General features: G+C 36.4%; 1 protein-coding gene and 1 non-coding gene across 2 annotated transcripts in view; both read right to left on the minus strand.

The window, feature by feature from the left end:
• TESK2 (testis associated actin remodelling kinase 2) overlaps positions 1-9234 on the minus strand; it is a 145562-nt gene that overhangs the window by 129957 nt on the left and 6371 nt on the right. The window lies entirely within an intron of this gene.
• Positions 372-456, minus strand: TRNAE-UUC (transfer RNA glutamic acid (anticodon UUC)). The gene has a single exon. It is a non-coding gene; the product is annotated as a tRNA-Glu (tRNA).

The raw sequence follows: 9234 nt of genomic DNA on the forward strand, positions 1-9234 counted from the left end.
TCGAGCCCCACATCAGGCTCTGTGCTGACAGCTCAGAGCCTGAAGCCTGCCTCAAATTCTTTCTGTCTCTGCCTCTAAAAATGTATAAACGTTAAAAAATTTAAAAAGATTTCTAGTCAACAGGTTATTAGTAAAGTTATATGTGGATTTTTGACCGCACAGGGGGTCAGCACCCCAACCCCTGTGTTGTTCAGGGCACACTGTATTTTTTAATTAAGGTGTGTATATTTTTTTGATATAATGCTAATATATACTTTTTTTTTTTTTTTTCCTAGGAGAGAGAGAGAGACAGCATGAGCAGGGGAGGGTCAGAGAGAGAGGGAGTCACAGACTGAAACAGGCTCCAGGCTCTGAGGTGGCAGTCAGCACAGAGCCCGACGCGGGGCTCGAACCCACGAACCACGAGATCATGACCCGAGCGAAAGTCGGACGCTTAACCAACTAAGCCACCCGGGCGCCCCAATGCTACTGTATACTTAATAGACTACAGTACAGTATAAACATAAATTCTATATTACTGAGAATCAAATTTTTTGGCTCACTTTATTGCAGTGGTATAGAACTAAGTCTACAATATCTCCAAGGCTATGCCTGTACAGCAAAGAGATCACAAACACAAACTGTTCTTAAGTTGGATGAATGGGTACTTATTGCTTAGAATAAAATTTCTAAAAGAGCAACTAATATATATTCAAAAACTATTATATCTCAAAGTTTAGATGGAATAGCAGAGGACATACCATGGTGAACTGTGCTAGATAATTCAAAAATGATCTAGCGATGGCAAAGATACTGAAATTGAAAAAGCATGTAAAGGCATAACATTTCATGAAATGAGAGCAGGAAAAAAATGATATTTCTAAAATATTATTATATATTGGGGGGTGGGGGGGCACCTGGGTGGCTCAATCGGTTAAATGACTGACTTCAGCTGAGGTCATGATCTCACAGTTCACGAGTTCGAATCCTGAACAGGATTTCTATGCGACCCTGCTTCCGATCCTGTTTCCCTCTCTCTATCCCCTCTCCCATGTGCATGTGCATGTGCATGCTCTCTCAAAAATAAACATCTAATAACTAAATATATGTGTAGGACTAAAATAAACAGAATAAATTTTTAAAATTTTGATTCCAATTCAGAATTTAATGATCTTGGGCATGTTACTTAAATTCTTCCCTTATCTATAAAATGGGAAATATTAACTACATCTCACTGAGTTATTATGAGAATTAAATGAGAACATACTAAGGAGTTAAAGGATAAAAATGCATACATGAAATACTAGGCAAAGTGCCTGTCACACAGTAAGCATTTATTAAATAAGAATTCCCTTTCCTCTCCTTTCTCTGCTCCACTCTTAATCCTAGTTTTGAATGCTGCAAGAATACAACAAATTAAGGCTTTTTTTTTTCTTCTTTATGATAGCTTTTCAGTTACCAAGTCTTCCCCAGGGAAAATATACACAAGTCTTTCAGGTTTCCCATGGAACATTGCATCAAGATCTCCCTGGTTACCTTCTTTATAGTTTAGCCTTGACTGCTCTCTAATCTTTGAAAGCCCTGCTAAAACACAATAGCAAAAAATGTACTCAATATTAAATATATAATCTAACTAGGAAAAAACTGACTAGGACTATTATTTCCCATAATCTGGATTTAAAAAAACATAGTTTCTGATATTCTAAGTACACTAAATGTATCTTTAACTTCGTATGCTGGAACATGAAACTTGACACAAGGTAAACTGATATTAGACTCCATTCAAATAAGCTGACATGCTAAAGTACTAGGAAAATGTGTGAATTTCCAGAATAATATCTCTTCTGATATATGTTCCTATTTTAAGAAGACCTAAACATGACCACTTAGAACATCAGATAGGCAACTCATCTGTTCTGATAACATTAAGTCAGAAGGCTATTTCAGAGACTATTGGAAAAAAAGCAATCAAGAGGAAGTTAGTTCTGGGGTTAGGGTAGACTATTCTATAGTTTATATTGCAAAGGTCAAAGGAGGAATCTGATAAAAGGGAAAATTAATAACATCAAGTATTATCAAAAAAATACTTTAATTTTATTTCTCAAATTATTTCCACTAAAAGGAATATTTTATAGGCATTAAAAATGACAGTTAAGACAAGCACACAAAGATATGTGGACAAGAATATTAATTTACATGTCATTATCAGAAAAAAAACAGATAATCCAAATGTCCATCAAGAGGGCTAGGTTAAAAAAAAATTATAGTACATCCATAGTACATCCATATAATTTAATATTATATAGTCATTAAAAGAATGAGGTCAATTTTATACATACTAACATGGAAAGATGTCTAAGTTTCACTGTTTTTTTTTTTTAATGTTTTATTTATTTCTAGGAGAGAGAGAAAGACAGCGTGAGCAGGAGAGGGTCAGAGAGAGAAGGAGTCATAGACTCCGAAACAGGCTCCAGGCTCTGAGCTGGCAGTCAGCACAGAGCCCGACGCTGGGCTCGAACCCACGAACCGCGAGATCATGACCTGAGCGAAAGTCGGACACTTAACCGACTAAGCCACCCAGGCGCCCCTAAGTTTCACTGTTAAGTGACAATAGCAAGCTGCAAAATAGAATGAAAAGAGAGATCGTTTTTATTTTTTTAGTATAATAGTGAACATTATATCCTCTTATCTATAATTAGAGATAAATATTAACTATATCTGAGTTTTTAAAAGAATTAAATGAGTATATGCCTACAAAACAATTTAGAGGAATATATACACTTAACTGTCATCTTGGTGAAGGAAGTGATTATAAGAGACACTCAAGGGCGACCTGAGTGGCTCAGTCGTTTGGGTGTCTGACTTCAGCTCAGGTCATGATCTCACAGTTTGTGAGTTCAAGCCCCACATCAGATTGTGCTGACAGTTTAGAGCCTGGAGCCTGCTTCAGATTCTGTGTCTCCTCTCTCTGGTCCTCCCCCACTTATGCTCTGTCTCTGTCTCTCAAAAATAAATAAACGTAAAATAGAAAAGAAAAAAGAAGCTGATAACTTATAAAAAAAGAGACACTCCATTTTTTATGTAATACATTCTGTATAGTTGTTTCTTACAATGATCATGCATTTCTTTTGTTTAAATCATGAAGTTAAAAAGGTAGAACTAAAAACTATCCTTTCATCTTTATACAATTGTAGCTTAGACCACATGAGACAAAATTTATGATATATGTGAAATGGGAAGAGGAAAGAGAAAAGAATGCAAAAATTGAATAATCAGTGATTACAATTATATAAAATTATGCACTGGAAAAAATAAGGGAATAATACCAAGTGATAATGTTATTTTGGGGTAAGAAGAGTATGACTTGTTCTTTAGTATTATTCTAAACTTTCTATCATGGTATATAGCTTCTAGAATTATAAAACAAAGTATCAATTTGACATAATAAATGTGGTAAAATTCACATAATTTTGAAATCAATCTATAATAAACTTGAATCTCTTAAAACATATAATTATGAATTTATAGAAATAACTACAAAAGATATAGTCATTAAATTGAATTCATATTAATTGCAGCATATTACCTGGCACTTCTTTAATTTTCTGATAGGGGTTTGCTTCCTTGAAATATTTTTTCTGATTTAAATTTAGAAAAAAAATTTCAATTGCATTTTATTTTTTTTATTTTTATTTTTTTAATAGTTTATTGTCAAATTAGTTTCCACATAACACTCAGTGCTCATCCCCACAAGTGTCCTCCTCCATGCCCATCCCCCCTCCCCCCACATCCATCAGTCCTCAGTTTTTGTCAGCATTCAAGAGTCTCTCATGGTTTGCTTCTCTCCCTTTCCCCCACCATTTCCGCCCTTCTTCTCCCCCTTGTTCCTCCGTCAAGTTCCTCCTAATCCTCCTATACGTGCAAACATATGATATTTGTCCTTCTCTGCCTGACTTATTTCGCTCAGCATAACACCCTCAAGGTCCATCCATGTTGCTACACATGGCCAGATTTCATTGTTTCTCATTGCCATGTAGTATTCCATGGTATAGATAAACCACATCTTCTTGATCCATTCATCTGTTGATGGACACTTAGGCTCTTTCCACGTTTTAGCTATTGTGGAGAGTGCTGCTATGAACATTGGGGTACATGTGCTCCTATGCATCAGCATTTCAATTGCATTTTAAAATGTATTCTCTGGGGTTGCCTGGGTGGCTCAGTCAGTTAAGCACCCAACTCTTTCTTGATTTCGGCTCAGGTCATGATCTCACAGTTTGTGAGTTCGACCCCTACATTGGGCTCTGTGTTTTCAGCACAGAACCTGCTTGAGATTCTGTCTCTCTCCCTCTCTCTCTCTCTTTTTTTCTCTCTCTCTCAAAAATAAATATGTAAAAATAAAATAAAATGTATTCTGATATAATTATGGTGCTTTAAGAGGGCTTTTAATGTGATTTTCTTAAATTTGTTATGAAGCCCCAACATGACCAGAACTTTACCATGCCAGAGGAGTCATCTCGTCTTAAGAATCCAAAGGAAACAGCACACAACTATTTAAAAATGTATTTTCTGAGGCACCTGGGTGGCTCAGTGGGTTAAGTGTCTGACTCTTGGTTTCAACTCAGGTCATGATCTCCTGGTTCATGGGATTGAGCCCCACATTGGACTCTGTGCTGATGGCTTAGAGCCTTGTTGGGATTCTCTCCCCCCACTTACTCTTTCAAAATAAACAAACATTAAAAAAATTAAAAATAGAAGTATTTCCTCTCAATGCCTATTTTCAGGGGTCTATATTATATACACATATAGGTTTCCTTTCAAATAAAGGGTCATTTTTAGTCCAAAATTCACTTCTATGAAATATTTCTACTATTTCACAGGCATGAAAGATTTCAACATCATTTCAGACTACCCCAAAGGAAGCAAACTGCAACCTACAACAGTCCATATAACATGACAAACTTCAATGACATTTGCTGCATCTATAATTCCTTAGTCTGGCTTTCAAAGACTGTGCTCTACTAAAACTGGCCTAATCATACCCACCTTAACCCACCTTTCAAGCCTAGCCTTCCCTTCCCATCTCTATTCACCTCATTCTAGCTGGCTGTACTCAATTAATGTCTTCCTGGGTCTTCCTATCTCTATTCTTGTAACTTTTCCAATCTATTCTCCAAAGGGAGTAAACTTTTGAGAACTCTTCATGTGTGATACAAAGGGTCTTTCTTATTTGGCCTCTACACTCATCTCCAGCCTCATCTATCTCTATTCCTTTACCCACAGACACAATCCATAACAGATGTAGAGAACTATTTATAGAGCCCTGCTCATACCTCAATGCCTGCACAGGTAATATTCTTTCTCCCTGGTATGTTCTTCATGACCTCTTCAAATGGCTCTCTCAATAATTACCTCATGTGGAAGTGTCCTCTGACCTCTAAATCTCCTTTTTTGTGTGTGTGCTTTGATAATGACTTGCACAAATCTTTGCCATTACAGTAATTATATAGTATTTTAATTGTTGTTTATCTATCTCTTTCACTGGACTATGAGCTCTGTGAGGACTTAGACTCAAAATTACTCACCCTCAAATGAACTGTAGCATACAAATTTCAATACTACCATATGAATCAAAATTTACAGTGGAGAAAAAAAAAGAAAATAAACAGGCCATTGAGATTCCACACTTTTAAAAAGTTTTTTAATATTTATTTATTTTGAGAGAGAGAAGAGAGAGGGAGAGAGAGAATCCCAAGCAGGCTCTATGCTGACAGTGCAGAGTCCAATGCAAGGCTCAATCTCACAAACCGTGAGATCATGACCTAAGCTGAAATCAAGAGTTGAATGCTTAACCAACTGAGCCACCCAGGTGCCCCAAGATTCCATATTCCTATGTAAAAAGCATATTCATTCTTTAATTCATTCAATCAACAAATATTTATTTACTACCTACTAGGAGCCAAGCACTATGCCAAGCCCTAGAGAGTTGGTGATGATAATACAGACTTACACACAAAAAGCATTCTGAGAGGATGCAGTCCAAACTGTTAACACTGGCTATCAACTTTTTGAATCTAGGGAAGATTTGAATAATTTCTATCTTTCCCTTTAAAATTCCTCTATTTCCCCATTCTTCCTTAATGAAAATGCATTAGTTTTATAAACACACATACACACACACAAATATATGTGAGGTATCCCCCCAAATTACAAAGTCCTACAAATCAGTAGGAATATAATACCCAAACTAAACAATGTATAAATTTGTGTATCAGAACTAACATGAAAGCAAAACAATTTTTTAGAACTTTTAGTCAGATTCTAATTATAGATTTCTAATATAAAGAACAAAACTAGGGCACCTGGGTGGCTCAGTCAGTTAAGCATCAGACTTCAGCACAGGTGATGATTTCTCAGTACACGAGTTCAAGCCCCACATTGGCTTTGTGCTAACAGCTCAGAGCCTGAAGCATGCTTTGGATTCTGTGTCTCCCTCTCTCTGCCACAACCCCAGTCCTTCTCCCTTCTCTCTCTCTCTCTCTCTGTCTCAAAAATAAATAAAACATTTAAAATTAAAAAAAAAAAAAAAAACAAGAACAGGGAGCCTGGGTGATTCTGTCGGTTAAGTGTCTGCTTCGACTGGGGTCACGATCTCAGGGTTCATGAGTTGGAGCCTCATGTCAGGCTCTGTGCTGACAGCTCAGAGCCTGGAGCCTGCTTCAGATTCTGTGTCTCCCTCTCTCTCCACCCCTCCCCCACTCGTACTCTGCCTCTGTCTCTCAAAAATAAATAAAAACATAAAAATTTTTAGAAAAAAGAACAAAACTAATGTATGCCAAATAACGTAAGGATTTTCACAGTATCTACTTTTGAAAAAGATCTCATGCAAATTGCCCAAGGAAAACACTGACCACAACATCAATACCACCAGTTTTTTCCACATTGCAGAAAGAAAATTATGTCATTGCATTCCACTTAATGCAGAAAAGATGACAGCCTCTACACAATTTTATTCAGAATGACAAATTAATAAATAACAACACCATATTTCATCTGTATAATGATTTACAGTTTATAGTTCACAAAGCACTTTGACCTTCACAATAATTCTGTTTTCTTGTTCCCACTGGAACAAGGATTAAAATGGAGAAGACCTTTCTAAATATGACTCAAAATCCAAAAGCCATAAAAGATTAAGAAGTTGGTCTACATAAAAACGAAATCAAAGAAATTTGCCTACATAAAAATTTAAAAGTTCCACATGGGAGTAAAAGAAGTCAGAAGACAAATACCAAAATGGGAACACATACCACAGGCAAAAAAAATCTGTAATTCATATACATTAATTATATAAAGTATGTGTGTGATGAATATAGGTACACATATAGAGAGTGAGAGACCTAAAAATCAACAGAAAAATAAAAATTTAAAACAGGTAGTTTATAGAAAATGAAATATGAATAATTCAAACAATATAAATAGATGTTTAACTTTTACCACAATTTTTTAACACTTAAAACTAGGTACCATTTTTTTTCTATCAGACTGGCAAAAATTCAACTTTGATAACAGCAAAGCATAATATTAACAATACTGATCCCAGAGCCAGAGTGCATAGTTTGAATTCCTGCCATAATAGCTATATGATCTGGGCAAGTCACTTAAATTCTCTATTTCTCAATTTATCTGCTTGAAAAATAGAGATAATAATAGTACCTATCTCAAAGGGATGTTAACAAGATTAAAGGAAGTAATACATATAAAGCACTTCAAATATTATCTGGCACACAGTAACCACCTTGTAAGTATTAGCTATGATATGGCTAATGTTGGTGAGGGATCAAGCAATATATATTAGAACACCCTCTAAGAAAAGCAATTTGGCTGTATTTCATTGTTATAAATGCAAATATCCTTTGACTTAGAAATCCCACTTTCTTCCAATTTATCCTATAATTACCCTTATATACATGTAAAATGACATATGTTCAAGGGGCTTCCTTACAGTATTACTCACAATATAAAAACCTGGAAGTAATACAAATGTTCAACAATAAGGAACTAGTTAAATAAATTATGATAGAGCCACTCAATGGAATACTATGCAGGTAGTTTTTTAAAAAGAAAGAGGGGCACCTGGCTGGCACAGTTAGTGGAACATGTGACTCTTGATCTTGTGGTTGAGTTAGAGCCCCAAATTAGGCGTAGACACTACTTAAAAATTTTTTTATCTTAAAAAAAAAGAAAAGAAAAGAAAGCAGAAGCTATCTACATACTGATCTAAAAAGGTCTCCAAGATATAGTATATGAAAAAATGGTATAGGGTGGGCAGGGAATACAGATAAATGAGGAACCACATGCTAACTTTTACATTAAAAATGGGAAAAATAGGGATGCCTGGCTGGTTCAGTCAATGGACTGTGGGACTCTTGATCTCAAGGTCGTGAGTTTGAGTCCCACGTTGCACACACAGCTTACTTTAAAAAAAACTGGGGGCGCCTGGGTGGCTCAGTCAGTTAAGCATCCAACTTCAACACAGGTCATGATCTGGCAGTCTGTGAGTCTGGGTTCTGTATCCGGTTCTGTGCTGACAGCTCAGAGCCTGGAGCTCTCTCTCTGCCCCTCCCCTACTCTCACTCTATCTCTCACTCTCTCTCAAAAACAAATAAACATTAAAAAATTGTTTACTGGAAAAAATAAGATTTTATATTCATATTTATATGCACTTGTCTAAAGAAAGTCTAAAAGAATATAAAGAAACTAGTAAGGGCACCTAGCTGCATGCCCTTACTACACTACATGCCCTCAATCACTATAGCATGCAACTCCTAATCTCAGGGCCCTGAGTTCAAGCCCCATATTGGGCATGAAGCCTAGTTAAACAAACTAGCAAAAGTAGTTGGGAGAAGGCATGGAACTGGGTGCATGGGGGATAGGTATAGGAGTGAGACTTTCAGGGCGCCTGGGTGGCTTAGTCAGTTAAGCGTCCGACTTTCGCTTGGGTCATGATCTCGCGGTTCGTGGGTTCGAGCCCCGCGTTGGGCCCTGTGCTGACTGCCAGCTCAGAGCCTGGAGGCTGTTTCAGTCTCTGACTCCCTCTCTCTCTGACCCTCCCCTGCTCACGCTGTCTCTCTCTCTCTCCTAGAAATAAATAAAACATTAAAAAAAAAAAAAAAAGGAGTGAGACTTTCACTGTTTAAATTAAATATACAAATATGCAAACATCTATTTTAACATTTGAATGTATTATCTCTT

This window comes from Crocuta crocuta, unplaced genomic scaffold (assembly GCF_008692635.1).
Source record: "Crocuta crocuta isolate KB4526 unplaced genomic scaffold, BGI_CrCroc_1.0 scaffold367, whole genome shotgun sequence".
In the NCBI taxonomy this organism is placed as follows: Eukaryota; Metazoa; Chordata; class Mammalia; order Carnivora; family Hyaenidae; genus Crocuta; species Crocuta crocuta.